Source organism: Aquarana catesbeiana, linkage group LG13 (assembly GCF_042186555.1).
Source record: "Aquarana catesbeiana isolate 2022-GZ linkage group LG13, ASM4218655v1, whole genome shotgun sequence".
In the NCBI taxonomy this organism is placed as follows: Eukaryota; Metazoa; Chordata; class Amphibia; order Anura; family Ranidae; genus Aquarana; species Aquarana catesbeiana.
In genome coordinates this window covers 17299041-17318787 of record NC_133336.1, presented here as the reverse complement: position 1 = coordinate 17318787, position 19747 = coordinate 17299041, and positions in this window count along the sequence as shown.

Sequence of the window (19747 nt, the reverse complement as noted above, 5' to 3'; positions counted from 1 at the left end):
TCTTGTTCTACTCCGCACTTTTCCTGGACCCAAAAGATGAAACAACAACCAGACAGATTTCATATTGAAATGAAACCACTTTGGAAGTAATGTTTTTTTTCATCTTTAAAGTGGAACTCCGGGGTATTCTTTAACCACTTTAAGACCAGGTATTACATTACAATCCCCAAACATTATATATAGACTATATTACCAAAAGTATTGGGACGCCTGCCTTTACACCAGCGGTAGGCAACCAGTAGCCCTCCAGACAGGGCCGGCCCTACCATGGGTCCAAGTGGGTTCATTGGACCCAGGCAGCACTTTGAGAGGAGTGGCAAATTGAACCACAGCTGCCTCTCCTTCTCTTCTACTTACCCAGCAATTGATGACCAAGATTTTTTTTCCAGCAGTTTTCTGTGTCATGATGACAACTGCCCCCCCATACCGCTCTACCTGCCCCTATACTACCCTAGCCCACCCCTATACTGCCCTAGCCTGTCTATATACTACCCTAGCCTGTCTATTTACTACCCTAGCCTGCCCCTATACTACCCTAGCCTGCCATATACTACCCTAGCCTGTCCATATACTACCCTAGCCTGTCCATATACTACCCCAGCCTGTCCATATACTACCCTAGCCTGTCCATATACTACCCCAGCCTGTCCATATACTACCCTAGCCTGTCCATATACTACCCCAGCCTGCCCCTATACTGCCCTAGCCTGTCTATATACTACCCTAGCCTGTCTATATACTACCCAACTTGCCCCTATACTGCCCTAGCCTGTCTATATACTACCCTAGCCTGTCCATATACTACCGCAGCCTGCCCCTATACTGCCCTAGCCTGTATATATACTACCCTAGCCTGTCCATATACTACCCCAGCCTGCCCCTTTACTGCCCTAGCATGTATATATACTACCCTAGCCTGTCCATATACTACCCCAGCCTGTCTATATACTACCCTAGCCTGTCCATATACTACCCCAGCCTGCCCCTATACTGCCCTAGCCTGTATATATACTACCCTAGCCTGTCCATATACTACCCTAGCCTGTCCATATACTACCCTAGCTTGTCCATATACTACCCTAGCCTGCCCCTATACTACCCTAGCCTGTCCATTTACTACCCTAGCCTGTCCATTTACTACCCTAGCCTGCCCCTATACTACCCTAGCCTACCCCTATACTGCCCTAGCCTGTATATATACTACCCTAGCCTGTCCATATACTACCCTAGCCTGTCCATATACTACCCTAGCCTGTCTATATGCTACCCTAGCCTGTCCATATACTACCCTAGCTTGTCCATATACTACCCCAGCCTGCCCCTATACTGCCCTAGCCTGTCTATATACTACCCTAGCCTGTCCATATACTACCCAACTTGCCCCTATACTGCCCTAGCCTGTATATATACTACCCTAGCCTGTCCATATACTACCCTAGCCTGTCCATATACTACCCTAGCTTGTCCATATACTACCCTAGCCTGCCCCTATACTACCCTAGCCTGTCCATTTACTACCCTAGCCTGTCCATTTACTACCCTAGCCTGCCCCTATACTACCCTAGCCTACCCCTATACTGCCCTAGCCTGTCCATATACTACCCTAGCCTGTCCATATACTACCCTAGCTTGTCCATATACTACCCTAGCCTGCCCCTATACTACCCTAGCCTGTCCATTTACTACCCTAGCCTGTCCATTTACTACCCTAGCCTGCCCCTATACTACCCTAGCCTGCCCCTATACTGCCCTAGCCTGTATATATACTACCCTAGCCTGTCCATATACTACCCTAGCCTGTCCATATACTACCCTAGCCTGTCTATATACTACCCTAGCCTGTCCATATACTACCCCAGCCTGCCCCTATACTGCCCTAGCCTGTATATATACTACCCTAGCCTGTCTATATACTACCCTAGCCTGTCCATATACTACCCTAGCTTGTCCATATACTACCCTAGCCTGTCCATTTACTACCCTAGCCTGTCCATTTACTACCCTAGCCTGCCCCTATTCTACCCTATCCTGTCCATATACTACCCAAGCCTGTCCATTTACTACCATAGCCTGTTAGCCTGTCCATTTACTACCCTAGCCTGTCCCTATACTACCCTAGCCTGTCCCTTTACTACCCTAGCCTGTCCCTATACTACCCTAGCCTGTCCCTATACTACCCTAGCCTGCCCCTATACTACCCTAGCCTGTCCATTTACTACCCTAGCTTGCCCCTATACTACCCTAGCCTGCCCCTATACTGCCCCTAGCCTGTCCATATACTACCCTAGCCTGTCCATATACTACCCTAGCTTGCCCCTATACTACCCTAGCCTGTCCATTTACTACCCTAGCTTGCCCCTATACTACCCTAGCCTGCCCCTATACTGCCCCTAGCCTGTCCATATACTACCCTAGCCTATCCATATACTACCCTAGCCTGCCCCTATACTACCCTAGCCTGTCCATATACTACCCTAGCTTGCCCCTATACTACCCTAGCCTGTCCATATACTACCCTAGCCTGCCCCTATACTACCCTAGCCTGTCTATATACTACCCTAGCCTGTCCATATACTACCCTAGCCTGTCCATATACTACCGCAGCCTGCCCCTATACTGCCCTAGCCTGTATATATACTACCCTAGCCTGTCCATATACTACCCCAGCCTGCCCCTATACTGCCCTAGCCTGTATATATACTACCCTAGCCTGTCCATATACTACCCCAGCCTGTCTATATACTACCCTAGCCTGTCCATATACTACCCCAGCCTGCCCCTATACTGCCCTAGCCTGTATATATACTACCCTAGCCTGTCCATATACTACCCTAGCCTGTCCATATACTACCCTAGCTTGTCCATATACTACCCTAGCCTGCCCCTATACTACCCTAGCCTGTCCATTTACTACCCTAGCCTGTCCATTTACTACCCTAGCCTGCCCCTATACTACCCTAGCCTGCCCCTATACTACCCTAGCCTGTCCATATACTACCCTAGCCTGCCCCTATACTACCCTAGCCTGCCCCTATACTACCCTAGCCTGTCCATATACTACCCTAGCCTGCCCCTATACTACCCTAGCCTGTCTATATACTACCCTAGCCTGTCCATATACTACCCTAGCGTGCACATTTACTACCCTAGCCTCTCTATATACTGCCTTAGCCTGCCCCTATACTTATTATTATAGACAAGGTGCATCCCAACATCCCAAATTAGACAATCATGAATAAGGAGTACCACCCCCCCAAGGAAATACTAGGGGGCTTTATGGGCAACTGATCAACAAATTCATTTAGAAAATAGAAATGTATTAATATAAAATATGTGGTGCATACATCACCATAAGCAATTGCATAAAAAGACAAGAGCAGAATCATATATCATATAGAAATGCAAATCCTTCAGTGTTAACTCCGACGCGTTTCTGGACCTATGGAGAGTCCCTTCTTTATGTGATGGCGCTGACCAATTAGAATGCTCCAAAACGTCCCACCTGACAAGGGACGTTTTGGACATTCAGCTCAGGGGATTTCTAAGTACCGGACCCCTGATATACCGGGGCTTAGAACGGGAGATTGCCGCAGTCCAGGTCAGCGGGACTGGGGGGGGGCGACCTGCGCCAGTTCACCTTACAGATTTTTCTGTAAATGTGAACTTACCCTTTAAGTAAATATATCTTTCCAAAATTTGGACCAAAATGCATTCATTAAAATAAAAACAAAAACACAAATAAGTGTATATTATTTGGTCCGTGTGAAAGTTACAGGAGCGAACATTCCCAGATATTGGAGATCAATTGGAGCAAAAAACACCCCAATGTTGGTTTTCAATGGGAGAAAAATTGCCCGATGTTGGTTGTCAGTGGGGGGAAAAAGTGCTCTGATATTAGTGGTCAGCAGAGGGGGAAATGGTCCATAAAGACATGGATGAGCGAGTTTAGGTGAGAAGAACTTGACTGGCCTGCACCTCAACCCGATAGAACACCTTTGGGATAAATTAGAGTGCAGACTGTGAGCCAGGCCTTCTCATCCAACATCAGTGCCTGACCTCTCAAATGTGCTTCTGGAAGAATGGTCAAAGATTCCCATAGACACTTTTTTTGGGATATATAAATGCAAATCCTTCAATGTTAAGCCCGACGCGTTTCTGGACCTATGGAGAGTCCTTTGAAAGGACTCTCCATAGGTCCAGAAACGCGTCGGGCTTAACATTGAAGGATTTGCATTTATATATGATATATGACGCTCATCCATGTCTTTATGGACCATTTCCCCCCTGCCGACCAGCAATATCAGAGCATCCCCCCCCCCCACTGACAACCAACACAGGTCCCCCCCACCCGGTCCTGCTGACCTGGACCGTGGCAATCTCCTGTTCTAAGCCCCGGTATATCTGCGCCAGGTGTCCAGGGCTTAGAAAGCCCCTGAGCTGAATGTCCAAAACGTCCCTCGTCAGGAGGGACGTTTTGGAGCATTCTAATTGGTCAGCGCTGTCACATAAAGAAAGGACTCTCCATAGGTCCAGAAACGCGTCGGTCTTAACATTGAAGGATTTGCATTTATATATGATATATGATTCTGCTCTCGTCTTTTTATGCAATTGCTTATGGTGATGTATGCGCCACATATTTTATATTAACACATTTCTATTTTCTAAATGAATTTGTTGATCAGTTGCCCCTAAAGCCCCCTAGTATTTCCTTGGGGGGGGGAGGGGTACTCCTTAATCATTCATTACAATGGGTGCCTTCACACCGGGCGGGGGGGCGCTGTGTTTGCGGGTCATTAGGAAATGTCTTTGGGGGGCGATTTGGGAGCGCTGTATTTAGCGCTCCCAAAACGCTCCCTGCCCATTGCAATAAATGGGCAGCGCTTCCGCAACGCCTGAAAAGCGCTTCGGAAGCGCCGTAACGCGGGCGTTTTTAACCCCTTCTTCGGGCTGCTAGCGGGGGGTTAAAAGCGACCCCCGCTAGCGGCCGAAAAGCGCCGCTTAAACAGCACTAAAGCCCTGCGAAAATGAGCGCTAATGCACGGGCGGGCCCCAGTGTGAAAGGGGTTTAAGGGGGTGCAACATGTTGGCATGGAAGTCGTTAAGCACCAGAAATGCTGGTCAGCAGCCCAGCTCTTTATTTTATTTTTTTTAGTGTTACATAAATATATTAAAAAAAGACAAAGCGGAGCTAATAGAGGGACACCAGTTATTCGATTGATGATCCGGCGAAAGCCGTGGCCTGACTGCCAATCGGCACCCGCGGAATGAACGGTCAGACAATAGCGCAAACGTATTGCAGAAACTTTGAAGTGTGCTTTGCATCGGAAAAAATCATTAGTTCTTGTTTCCATGGCAACGGGGCGGCCTACAGTTCCATACTGACATCCTTCCCTCTGCATGTTTAACCCTTTCCCCCCTCCGGGAAGGAAGGCTGCGGATCCCACAGAACGTGCGTGGCTGCAGCTGGGGGGAGGAGGGCCCTGAGGGCTGGCGTGTGCTGCCCCCTTCTGGCCGGGCAATGCGGCCCGTTATGGAGGGGGAAAAAAAAATGAAAACCTAGAATGATTTTTTTTTTGTCTTTGCATCATGGAAGTGACACCGAGCTGACGTCCGATACAACGGAATATCGCGGCTACTCCCATCTTTTCTGCTATCGCCGCGTGTTTATTCACATACCGGTGAGGTTCATTCCTGCTGAGGAGTCAATGTAACAATTCAAGTAGGTAAGTATTTATTACACAGTACTCCCTCTGCCAATGACTTAATCTGCTTTTGTACCTTGTACTGCTGCTGGGAAGAAGCTGGGGGGGGGGGGCGGAGCTGGGAAGCAGAAAGTGCAGTGTCTGGAGGAGGACCAGGGGAGGCAGAGACGAGGAGGTGCGGCGGCTGCACAGAGAGGTTGCAGGGTCTGGCAGAGGAGTTCTGTCCTCCTCTCTACTGCTGAGATGGGGATGTGGGGGGGGGGGGGAGGGCAAGAGGAGAGCTTCTCCATAGCTGTGCGAAGCAAAGGATCTGGTGGAGAGGTTTTGTCCTCCTCTTTGCTGCTGACTGCTGAGGACAAGGTGGGGGGGGGGGGGGCGGAGACCAGGGAGTGCCGCAGCTGCAGGAGAGGTGCGTGGGCCACATGAAAAGGCCCTGCGGGCCAGATTTGGCTGTCGGGTCACATGTTTGACCTGTGTGTCATGAATGCAGATAGTACTGAACCCTCTGTCAAGTTTTTCTTGCTGTCTGTGTTTACAGAGTTACATAGTAGGTAAGGTTGAATAAAGACGACAGTAGATCCAGTTCAACCTGTGTAGGTGTGTGTAGAAAAATCATTTCCCGTATCCCTGTTTATTGTTTTCACTAAGATGTCCATCCAAGAGTCTTATACTATATTATTACTATAGATAAATAATAATAATAATAATACATTTTATTTATAATGCACTTTACATAAAAAAATCTCAAAGTGCTACAGGTTAAAATGAGCAGTTTATACAAAAAAAAACATCTAAAAAGAACAAAAAGCTTTGCTAAAAAGACCTTTTCTGGTTCTAATATCCCCCTCTCATCAACAGTTACAAATCTGGGTGTAAAAATAGACTCCCAACTCACTTACTATAGATGCCTTTATGATCATGTGATGGTGGCAATCTCGTGACTGGTTAAATATGCTGAATTGATTGTTGATTATTTGTATTTTATAGATTACATATTTCCTGTTAAACCCCTGATGAAGGAGGCTACATTCATCTCCGAAACACGTTGGGTATAGGATCTCTGTATCATCATCTTGCACAATTTTGATGTCTCCATGTCCAATATTTTGTCTATTATTATTTGTATTTTTCTAGATAGTTACTTAATAAAATTCCTACTTTTTCTATAGTGTGTGTTGGTAGTGCCTTAAAAATGGGCCCTGACAGCCTTCACGTTCTCTCACTCCAGCTTTTCCACCCGACAACTCCTCCCCAGCTGGGCTGACCCTGGATATTTAAGGAGGCCTACCCCCTGCCAATCCAAGTTGGGGATTGGTCAAAGCTCCTTAGAATACCCCAGACAGCCCCACCTCTCCTCTCCTCCTCTCTTTCCAGAATCTTCTGGAAAGAAAAGGAAGGTCTCGGTGATGCTACTTGTGGGTCACCCAGCCCTGCCCTGAGCCACTCCCAGCCCAGAATGGAAGCAAACAGGCCTAGCCACCATTTAGGCCTGCTAATATTCTGCTAATATTCTGCATGCTATTTCTCAGTCTGTCTTCTACTAGGACCCCTTGATCCTTCTCCATCCTGGAAGCCCCTAGGGGTTCTCCTCCTAATGAGTAACTTGCGTTTATATATTTTTACCCCACCCCCCCAAGTGCATTACTTTACATCTTTCAATGTTAAACTTAATTTGCCATGCAGTACCCCATTCCAATAATTTATTCAAATCCTCTTGTAAGGTTCCTATATCCTGCTGTGTTGTTATTGACCTACATATTTAGATGGCAGCCCACTTCCTTGTAGAATGTTAATAGGATGGTTTGGCAAGAACAACCTTTCGTAAACCCATATTGATTACTGCTAATTATACTGTTTTCATCAGCAAAAACTTGGATATGGTCCCTTATCATCCCCTACCGATGTTAGACGGACAGGCCTATAGTTCCCAGGAATAGATCTCTGCCCTTTTTTGAATATTGGTACCACCCATGGCTTTTCGTCAATTAGCTGGTACCAATCCTGTTGATATGCTGTTCATGAAGATTAGGAATAGCGGTCTGGCGATAACCTGACTGAGTTCTTTAAGGACTCTCGGGTGTAAGCCATCTGGCCCTGGTGATTTATTTATGTTTAGCTTCTCTAATCCTTTCCGGATTCCAGGCTTCTGTTAACCACACAAGTGGATCCTGTGACGTGTTACTAACAAATACTGTCGTGATCGTTATAACCATCCTTTTCCTGTGTGAAGACTGAGGAGAAGAAAGCATTTAGTACAGCTACCTTCTCCTTGTCATCTGTAACCACCTTACCTTCCTCGTCCTTTATGGGACCTATGTGTTCCGACCTCACCTTTTTACTGTTAATATATTTAAAAAACGTATTTTTACTTTCCTCTGCTATGTGTCTTATATAGTCTTTTTTAGCTGCTCTGATTGCGTTCTTACACCTCACATTGCATTTCTTGTATTGTTGGAATGTTGACAATGACCCCTCCGCTTTGTACATTTAAAAGCCAATTTTTTTGTCCCTAATATGACGTTTTATGTTTTGGTTTAGCCATGGGGAGATTGGGAGTTTCACATTCTGTATTTGTTTGAATGTGCAGGGCCATCATTGGGGCCCTATACAGCCTACTTGATGGGACCCCCCCCCCCATACAACTTGGTCCCAAAATGAGCTCCGGGCATAAAAGTCACCATTTAACCCAGTTTACTTCCCCAATCCTGGACAATGTACATTCTTTGGGGTCTATTTATAAAAACAATTTGCATAGCTGCTTATTCATTGAAACAGCATGTAAATTTGTTTGGGTGGGGCAAAATGGAATGTTCTCAGTCTATATTCTATGCCAGGGATCTGCAATTAGCGGACCTCCAGCTGTTGCAAAACTACAAGTCCCATCATGCCTCTGCCTCTGGGTGTCATGCTTGTGGCTGTCAGAGTCTTGCTATGCCTCATGGGATTTGTAGTTTTGCAACAGATGGAGGTCCGCTAATTGCATATCCCTGTTCTATGCAATATAAATGTCTGAATGTGGAAAATACCACTTTATGGCCACTAGGTGGCACTGAGGAGCATTTCCTCTGATACTCAGCACCATCTAGTGGTCATAATGTGGTATTTTCAATTATTACACATTTGATTTGCAAAGAATGTAGCCGGAGAACATTTGATTTTGCCCCATTTGCACAGAACAAATTTACATGCCCCTTCACGCTATGCCAATTTTTTTTTTATAAATACACCCCAAAAAGTCTACATCATACAGAGACATTGGAGAAAACTGGGAAAATGATTACTTTGATGCCCGGAGTTCTTCTTTAAAGCGGAGTTCCACCTAAAAAAAAAAATTAAAAGTCAGCAGCTACAAATACTGCGGCTGCTGTCCAAGGCACCCGCAATGTCCTCACCCGAAACCGATCTGTTCCCTTGGCTCCGGGTAAGGGCGCCGGCATTGCTAGTAAGGGAATCAGGAAGTGAAGCCTTGTGGCTTCACAGCCTGGTTCCCTGCTACGCATGCGCGAGTTGCGCTGCACGTTCTGAGTGGTCCCTGTTGTCTTCTGGGACCTGAGTGTCTCCCAGAAGACAGCAGGGGGATGAGGAGGGGCCGGACATGGTGGACATGGCGTAGATCACCGCGGATACTGCGGCGATCTTTCGCCGGAAGTGGGAGCAAATACCTGTATCCGCTCCCCCCCCCGAGAGGTGCCAAACGTGACACCGTTTTATATACTTTCTGCAGCTAAACCCAATATTAGTTTCAATTTATCAGTAACGTATACCATCTACATAGTTCCAAAAAAGGTCAGATTAAATGCGATAATGATCGATGCCAAAAAAAGGTTCTAATTCTAAATCGAATTCACCGATGTTTGGGCAAATAATTATAAAATAGCAAATGAAACTGGATAATAAATATAACAACATAATTACAATAATTCACACTTCAGCGTGATTCATGAGTCTAAACACAAGGAAAACATTGATGGGTTCTCTTTATAAGAGGCGAACGTTCTCTCTGTTTACAAATAGTCAGATTAATGTTCTCTTCCTTCACCTTTGTCTATTTATCCGATTAGTTTTCATCGTTTAGACAGACTCAGCTTGTAGAATTTTGTGTTTTGTTTTTTTTTTGTTTTTTTCAAGAAAATTAAAAACTGCCCTAAGCAATGTTCACATCCAGAAAAAAAAACAAAAAAAAAACAGGATGGATTCTTAAATACATAGACCTTAACCGGCTATTAACCACTTGCCTACTGGGGCAAAATGTTTTCACGTACATGTTAACATCAACATTTTTTGCTAAAAAAATGACAGTGCCTTGCAAAAGTATTCACCCCCTTGGCTTTTTACCTATTTTGTTACATTACAGCCTTTAGTTCAATGTTTTTTTTAATCTGAATTATATGTGATGGATCAGAACACAATAGTCTAAGTTGGTGAAGTAAAAATTAGAAAAATATATACATAAAACTATTTTTCAGAAATAAAAAAGGGATAATTGGCATGTGCATGTATATTTACCCCCTTTGTTATGAAGCCCATATAAAGCTCTGGTCAGAGGCGGCTCTAGGCTTTGTGAGGCCTTAGGCAAAATTTAGACACGAGGCCCCACTCACGCCCATAATGGATAAAAAAAATTCAAGCAAGTAAAAATGGCTGCAGAAAGATGCGTGGATCTAGCACACAGGCGATCAGCACCACTTTCAGGGCACCCTCCTCACCCATCAGACATATGCAGCCAATACAACATCTGGGACCCAGCAAGGTGACAACCCCTCTAGGATTTTCCCCTGTGCCTTGGGAGAATGGGAAGGGGGTGTCACTGAATCATTCCATATCCACAGAGGAAGGAGAGTGGGGGTATCCCAGCGCAGATAGAGAGAGAGGGAGAGAGGGGGAGGGGAGAGAGAGGGAGAGAGAGGGCGGGAGAGGGAGAGAGGGAGGGGGAGAGAGAGAGGGAGGGTGAAAGAGGGAGAGAGAGAGAGTGAGGGAGGGGAAAGACAGAAAGGGATGGGGAGAGAGGGAGGGAGAGAGGGGGGAGGGAGAGGGAAGGGGAGAGGGGGATTGGGGAGAGAGAGAGGGAGAGAGAGAGAGGGAGGGAGAGGGAGAGGGGGAGAGAGAGAGGGGGGAGAGAGAAAGTGAGGGAGGGGGAGAGAGAGGGGGGGAGAGGGAGAGGGAAGGTGAGAGAGGGATTGGGGAGAGAAGGAAGGGGGTGAGAGAGAGAGGGAGGGGGAGAGAGGGAGGGGGAGAGAGGGAGGGGGAGAGAGAGGGAAGGGGAGAGAGGGATTGGGGAGAGAGGGAGGGGGAGACAGAGAGGGAGGGGGAGAGAGAGAGGGAGGGGGAGAGACAGGGAGGGAGGGGGAGAGAGAGGGAAGGGGAGAGACAGAGAGGGAGGGGGATAGAGGGAAGGGGAGGGAGAGAGAGAGGGAGAGATGGAGGGGGAGAGAGGGAGGGGGAGAGATGGAGGGGGAGAGAGGGAGGGGGAGAGATGGAGGGGGAGAGAGAGGGAGGGGGAGGGAGAGGAAGGGAGAGAGGGGGAGGGGAGAAAGAAGGAGGGGGAGAAGGTGGGAGGGGGAGAAAGAGGGAGGTGGAGAAGGTGGGAGGGGGAGAAGGTGGAAGGGGGAGAAAGAGGGAGGGGGAGAAGGAGGGAGGGGGAGAGAGAGGAAGGGAGGGGGAGAGACAGGGATGTGGAGAGGGAGGGAGGGGGAGCGAGAGTGAGAGAGAGAGGGTGGGTGAGGGAGGGAGAGGGGAAGAGAGTGAGAGGGAGGGAGGGAGGGAGGGAGAGGGAGAGGGAGGGGGAGCGAGAGAGAGAGAGAGAGAGAGAGGGAGGGAGGGAGAGGGGAAGAGAGTGAGGGAGAGGCAGGGAGAGAGGGAGGGAGAGAGGGAGAGCGAGAGCGAGAGAGGGCGGGTCAAGGGAGGGAGAGAGAGAGGAAGAGAGAGTGAGGGGGGAGGGAGAGAGGGGGAGGGGGACAAAGTGAGAGGGTGGGGGAGAGAGAGGGAGGGAGAGGGAGGGGGAGAGAAAGGGATGTGGAGAGGGAGGGAGGGGGAGCGAGAGAGAGAGAGGGAGGGTGAGGGAGGGAGAGGGGAAGAGAGTGAGGGAGAGGCAGGAAAAGAGGGAGGGAGGGGGAGAGAGAGGGATGTGGAGAGGGAGAGAGAGGGAGGGTGAGGGAGGGAGAGGGAAAGAGAGGCAGGGAGGGAGGGAGAGCGAGAGAGGGAGACCGAGAGAGGGAGGGGGAGTGAGGGAGGGGGAGAGGGAGGGAGAGAGAGAGGAAGAGAGAGTGAGGGGGGAGAGAGAGAGAGAGGAAGAGAGAGTGAGGGAGGGGTAGGGAGAGAGAGAGGGGGAGAGAGAAGGAGGGGGAGAGGGGGAGGGAGAGAGAGGGGGAGAGAGAAGGAGGGGGAGAGAGGGAGGGAGAGAGAAGAGGGAGAGGAAGAGGGTGAGGGAGAGGCAGGGAGAGAGGGAGGGAGTGAGGGAGGGAGAGGGAGAAAGGGGGGGAGAGAAAGAGAGGGAGGGGGAGAGAGGGAGGGGGAGAGAGAGGGAAGGGGAGAGAGGGATTGGGGAGAGAGGGAGGGGGAGACAGAGAGGGAGGGGGAGAGAGAGAGGGAGGGGGAGAGACAGGGAGGGAGGGGGAGAGAGAGGGAAGGGGAGAGACAGAGAGGGAGGGGGATAGAGGGAAGGGGAGGGAGAGAGAGAGGGAGAGATGGAGGGGGAGAGAGGGAGGGGGAGAGATGGAGGGGGAGAGAGGGAGGGGGAGAGATGGAGGGGGAGAGAGAGGGAGGGGGAGGGAGAGGAAGGGAGAGAGGGGGAGGGGAGAAAGAAGGAGGGGGAGAAGGTGGGAGGGGGAGAAAGAGGGAGGTGGAGAAGGTGGGAGGGGGAGAAGGTGGAAGGGGGAGAAAGAGGGAGGGGGAGAAGGAGGGAGGGGGAGAGAGAGGAAGGGAGGGGGAGAGACAGGGATGTGGAGAGGGAGGGAGGGGGAGCGAGAGTGAGAGAGAGAGGGTGGGTGAGGGAGGGAGAGGGGAAGAGAGTGAGAGGGAGGGAGGGAGGGAGAGGGAGAGGGAGGGGGAGCGAGAGAGAGAGAGAGGGAGGGAGGGAGAGGGGAAGAGAGTGAGGGAGAGGCAGGGAGAGAGGGAGGGAGAGAGGGAGAGCGAGAGCGAGAGAGGGCGGGTCAAGGGAGGGAGAGAGAGAGGAAGAGAGAGTGAGGGGGGAGGGAGAGAGGGGGAGGGGGACAAAGTGAGAGGGTGGGGGAGAGAGAGGGAGGGAGAGGGAGGGGGAGAGAAAGGGATGTGGAGAGGGAGGGAGGGGGAGCGAGAGAGAGAGAGGGAGGGTGAGGGAGGGAGAGGGGAAGAGAGTGAGGGAGAGGCAGGAAAAGAGGGAGGGAGGGGGAGAGAGAGGGATGTGGAGAGGGAGAGAGAGGGAGGGTGAGGGAGGGAGAGGGAAAGAGAGGCAGGGAGGGAGGGAGAGCGAGAGAGGGAGACCGAGAGAGGGAGGGGGAGTGAGGGAGGGGGAGAGGGAGGGAGAGAGAGAGGAAGAGAGAGTGAGGGGGGAGAGAGAGAGAGAGGAAGAGAGAGTGAGGGAGGGGTAGGGAGAGAGAGAGGGGGAGAGAGAAGGAGGGGGAGAGGGGGAGGGAGAGAGAGGGGGAGAGAGAAGGAGGGGGAGAGAGGGAGGGAGAGAGAAGAGGGAGAGGAAGAGGGTGAGGGAGAGGCAGGGAGAGAGGGAGGGAGTGAGGGAGGGAGAGGGAGAAAGGGGGGGAGAGAAAGAGAGGGAGGGGGAGAGAGGGAGGGGGAGAGAGGGAGGGGAGAGAGAGTGAGGGAGGGTGAAGGAGGAAGAGAGAGTGAGGGAGAGAGAGGGGAGAGAGGGAGGGGGAGGGAGAGAGAGGGGAGAGAGGGAGGGGGAGAGGGAGGGAGGTTGAGGGGGAGGGGAGGGAGAGGGAGGGAGAGGGAGGGCGAGAGAGGGAGGAAGGGGGAGAGAGAGATCTTTAGCCCTGTTCCTGTCTGCAGCCCCTCCTGTGTACCATGTCCCAGTCTGCAGTGCCTGTCTGTGGGAAGCTGTGTGTGATGCTTGGTACGGTACCTTCCATGCAGGATGTTCATGACGGCCAGCAGCAGGCAGGGTCTATTCTCATTCTGGGTGGGGACAGTGTCCTGCTCCTTCCAGAGGATCTGTTTGCTGTGATATGGAGTGGTCCCTGGTCACCTTTACCTTCCACCCGTCCTCGTTTTCCAGCCCCAGTCAGCCTGTCCTCCAGTCCTTGGAGGTCTTTAGAGCTCTTCTTCCTCCAGGACTATCGATCCTTGCAAGCCTCGCTGCTCAACTTGCCCGCCAGGCCCGGACTTGGACAAAAAATAGACTGAGCAGCCCATGATAGCGGTCCCTTCCCCGCTCCCCAGCCTGAGAGACCCCCGCAGCAGCCGGAGTGAAAAGAGGGGGGAACCTAGCACAGCTGCCCAGGGGTGAGGGGGCCAGTAACGAGAACAGGGGTGGCGGAGAGCCCGGGAGTGAGGCTGAAAGCAGCAGAGGGAGGGGGGGCCTGAGAGTGTGGGGGACAAGAGCACCGGGGGAGTGGAGAGCAGGGGGGCGGAGAGCACTGGGGGAGCTGGAGAGCACTAGGGGGTGCACTGGAATGAAGAGCCTGGCAGGGGCAGAGAACATGGGGGGGTGATGTACAGCATAGGGGCCAGAGAGTACTGGGGGAGGGGCAGAAGAGCATAGGGAGGGTGGGGGGTGGAGAGCACCGGGGCAGCTGGGTAGGACAGTGTGGTGGAGAGCATGGGGGGGAGCCAGGGAGCATACGGGGGGTGGGGGGAGCCAGGGAGAAAAGTGGGGTCTGGAAAGCACAAGAGGGGAGCTGGAGAGCACGGGGGAAGTTGAAAGCACAGCGGGAGCCAGGGAGCACAGGGGGCAGAGAGCACTGGGGGTGCAGGTAGAACTAGGAGGGGTTAGGGAGCACGGGGGGAACAGAGAGCTCTGGGGGGCTGGAGAGCACTGTTGGGGGGAGCCAGAGAGCAGGGGGGTCGGAGAGCACTGGGGGGGAGAGTATGGGGGGAGACAGGGAGGACCAGAGAGCACTGTGGGGGGATATCAGTGTGGGGGGAGCCAGGGAGCACAGAGCACTGGGGGGGAGGTGGAGAGCAGTGGGGGGGCAACTGGACAGCACAGTGGAAGGGGGAGCATGGGGGGATCCAGGGAGCACAGAGGGGACCAGAGAGCACTGTGGGGAGCCAGGAGCACAAAGAGGACCAGAGAGCACTGTGGGGGAGCCAGGGAGCACAGGAATTGGGGACTGGACAGCACAGTGGGGGGAGAGCATGGGGGAGCTGAGAAGCAGTGGGTGGGACTGGACAGCACAGTGGGGGAGCCAGGGAGCACAGGGGGCCAGAGAGCACTGGGGGGAGGAGCCAGGGAGGAGGGGGGGTATGCAGGGAGAACTGGGAGGAACCCGGGAGCACGGGACAGTAAAAGAGTTGGATAGGAGGTGCTCCGGTGTATGGATCCCATCGCCTGCTGCAGCCTGGCCGACCGCCCAGAGAGAACGTGAGTGCCCGGCCGTGCCGCCCTCCTGTGTGCCTGGATAGGAGGAGCGGCGGGGACAGCTGCATATGAAGGAATTAATCTTTCCATATTCTTTCTGCAGCCAATGAACGCCCGCAGAAGAAGCGGTCATTCAGCGGCTGCAGGAGGAACATGAAAAGATCAAGTCCTCCTTATGCAGCTGCCCCCGCCGCTCCTCCTATCCAGGCACACAGGAGGGCGGCACGGCCGGGCACTCAAGTTCTCTCTGGGCGGTCAGCCAGGCTGCAGCAGGCGCTGCGATGGGATCCATCCACCGGAGCTCCTCCTTCCCCTTCACAGACAGTCATAGGGCAGGGATAGTTTCCGCCACCTGGCTCGACTCCTGACCCGAATAGGCAGCTGGCCAGATGCGGAGAGGCCAGATGAGCCGCGGGGGCTGAAGGGGCAGGACTTGGACATGGATTTGCGGCCCGCCCGGTGTGCTCTATGGCTGCCTGCACGGCTTTTACAGATGGCACCTGGAGCCTGTTGTGATCGAGCAGAGGCAAATTAGGCAGCCGCGAGGCCCCTGTGAATGTGAGGCCTTAGGCGGCAGCCTAATTTGCCTAATTAGAGAGCCGCCTCTGGCTCTGGTGCAACCAATTACCTTCAGAAGTCACATAATTTTTGAAATGATGTCCACCTGTTGTTGAGTAGGGATGGACGAACGGTTCGGCCCGAGCATAAGTTCGCCAGAACACCATTAAAGTCTATGGGACAAGAACATGAAAATCAAAAGTGCTCATTTTAAAGGCTTATATGCAAGTTATTGTCATAAAACGTGTTTGGGGACCCAGGTCCTGCCCCAGGGGACATGTATCAATGCAAATTTTTTTTTTTTAAACGGTCGTTTTTTCAGGAGCAGTGATTTTTTTTTAATGCTTAAAGTGAAACAATAAAAATGAAATATTCCTTTAAATATTGTGCCTGGGGGGTGTCTATAGTATGCCTGTAAAGTGGCGCATTTTTCCCGTGTTTAGAACAGTACCGCAGCAAAATGACATTTCTAAAGGAAAAATTGTCATTTAAGACTGATCGCGGCTGTAATGAATTGTTGGGTCTCGGCAATATAGATAAAACTCATTGAAAAAAGAGCATGGGTCCCCCCAGTCCATTACCAGGCCCTTTGGGTCTGGTAAGAATATTAAAGGGAATCCTGAACCAAAATTAAAAAAAATTGCATGGGGGTCCCCCTAAAATCCATACCAGACCCTTCAGGTCTGGTATGGATTTTAAGGGGAACCCTGTGCCATTTTTAAAAAAAAAATGGCGTAGGGGTCCCCCCCAAAATCCATACCAGACCCTTATCCGAGCATGCAACCTGGCCGCAGGAAAAAAGGGGGGGGCGAGAGAGCAACCCCCCCTTAACTATACCAGGCCACATGCCCTCAACATGGGGAGGGTGCTTTGGGGTAGCCCCCCCAAAGCACCTTGTCACCATGTTGATGGAGACAAGTGCCTCATCCCCACAACCCTTGACCAGTGGTTGTGGAGGTCTGTGTGCGGGGGGTGCTTATCGGAATCTGGAAGCCCCCTTTAACAAGAGGACCCCCAGATCCCGGCCCCCCCCCTGTGTGAAATGGTAACGGGGTACAAGTACCCCTACCATTTCACAAAAAAAGTGTCAAAATGTTAAAAACGACAAGACACAGCTTTGGGACAAGTCCTTTATTAAAAAATAAAAAATAAAATGTCCCACAACGTCCATTCATCTTCTTCTATCATGCAGTGACAGACGAAAAAAAAAAAAAAATTCAGAGACTGTTCCTCTTCCATGGGAGGCTCCCGCCGTGTGACGCTTCTTCTCTGTGACAGTTCTTATATAACTGAGGACGGGGCCACCCGGTGATGTAAACGGGTGACCCCACCCCCTCTGATGCCACGGAGAAGCCATAGGGAAGTCCCCGTGGAGTTAGAGAGGGTGGGGTCACCTGGTTACGTCACCGTGTGGCCCTGCCCTCAGTTATATAAAAACTGTCACAAGCGAATAAGCATCAGACGGCGGGAGCCTCCCATGGCGGCGGATCGGTCTCTGATTTTTTTTTTCTTTTTCGGTCTGTCACGGTGTGATAGAAGAAGATGAATGGACATTGTGGGACATTTTTATTTTTTTATTTTTTAATAAAGGACTTGTCCCCAAGCTGTGTCTTGTCGTTTTAAACATTTTGACACTTTTTTTGTGAAATGGTAGGGGTACTTGTACCCCGTTACCATTTCACACAGGGGGGGAGGCCGGGATCTGAGGGTCCCTCCCAGGTTGCATGCTCGGATAAGGGTCTGGTATGGATTTTGGGGGGCCCTACACCATTTTTTTTTCAAATTTGGCGCAGGGTTCCCCTTAATATTCATACCAGACCTATATACCAAATATTTTATCTATATTGCCGAGACCCGACAATTCATTACAGCCGCGATCAGCTTTTAATGAGAATTTTTCCTTTAGAAATTTAATTTTGTTGTAGTACTGTTCTAAACACGGGAAAAATGCGTCACTTTACAGGCATACTATAGACAGCCCCCAGGCACAATATTTAAAGGAATATTTCATTTTTATTGTTTCACTTTAAGCATTATTAAAATCACTGCTCCTGAAAAAACGTCTGTTTTTAAAACTTTTTTTGCATTGATCCATGTCCCCTGGGCAGGACCCAGGTTCAAAAACACTTTTTATGACAATAACTTGCATATAAGCCCTTAAAATGAGCACTTTTGATTTTTCATGTTCTTGTCCCATAGGCTTTAACGGTGTTCATGTGTTCTGCCAAATTTTTTGCCTGTTCGGTATGTTCTGGTGTGAACCGAACTTGGGGGGGGGGTGTTCGGCCCATCCCTATTGTTGAGAAGTACAAGTCAGGGTTAGGTTATAAAAAAATATCCAAATCTTTGATCACCCCTAGGAACACCATCAAATATATCATAACCAAAATGGAAAGAACATGGCACAACAGCAAACCTGCCAAGAGACGGCCGCACACCAAACCTCACGGGCCGGGCAAGGAGGGCATTAATCAGAGAGGAGCACAGAGACCTAAGGTAACCCTGGAGGAGCTGCAGAGTTCCACAGCAGAGACTGGAGTATCTGTACATAGGACGACAATAAGCCGTAAACTCCATAGAGTTGGGCTTTATGGCAGAGTGGCCAGAAGAAAGACATTACTTTAAGCAAAAAACAAAATGGCACGTTTTGAGTTTGCGAAAAGGCACGTGGGAAACTCCCAAAATGTATGATGGAAGGTGCTCTGGTCTGATGAGACTGAAATTGAACTTTTTGACCATCAAAGAAAACACTATGTCTGGTGTAAACCCAACACATCACATCACCCAAAGAACACCATCCCCACTGTGAAACATGGTGGTGGCAGCATCATGCTGTGGGTATGTTTTTCAGCAGTCGGGACTGGGAAACTGGTCAGAGTTGAGGAAAGATGGATGTTGCTAAATACAGGGATATTCTTGAGCAAAACCTGCACCACTCTGTGTGTGATTTGAGGCTAGGACGGAGGTTCACCTTCCAGCAGGACAATGACCCCAAACACACTGCTAAAGCAACACTTGAGTGGTTTAAGGGGAAACATGTAAATGTGTTGGAATGGCCTAGTCAAAGCCCAGACCTCAATCCAATAGAAAATCTGTGGTCAGCCTTAAAGATTGCTGTTAACAAGTGCAAACCATCCAACTTCGATGGAGCTGGAGCAGTTTTGCAAGGAGGAATGGGCCGAAATCCCAGTGGTAAGATGTGGCAAGATCATAGAGACTTATCCAAAGCGACTTGGAGCTGTGACAGCCGCAAAAGGTGGCTCTACAAAGTATTGACTTTAGGGGGGGGGGGTGAATAGTTATGCACATTGACTTTTTCTGTTATTTTGTCCTATTTGCTGTTTGCTTCACAATAAAAAAAAAAAAACATCTTCAAAGTTGTGGGCGTGTTCTGTAAATTAAATGATGCAAATCCTCAAACAATCCATGTTAATTCCAGGTTGTGAGGCAACAAAACACGAAAAATGCCAAGAAGGGGGGGGGGGGTGAATACTTTCGCAAGGCGCTGTACTTACAACCCATAAACATTATATATTTTCTGAAAGCAGAGGCCCTGGAGAATAAAATGGGGGCTGTTGTCATTTTTTTTATGTCACACTATATTTACACAGTTGTTTACTAAACACCCAATTATATAACCCAATTTTTTTGTAAAACGTGAAAGACGATGTTACGCCGAGTAAGTAGATACCTAACATGTCGTGCTTTAAAATTGCGCACGCTCGTGGAATGTCGACAAACTACGGTACTTAAAAATTTCCATAGGCGACGCTTTTACCACCTTTACAGGTTACCTGTTTGGAGTTACAGAGAAGGTCTAGCACTAAAATTATTGCTCTCACTGTAACAGTCTAACGTAACCGATCCCAGGGCCCTTTACTCCCATCGCCGGACCCTTTATTATTATAATTTCTTTACAATTCTATTTTATTTTTTACAATCTTAATCTTTATTATTTTTTACTATTTTTTTAGGA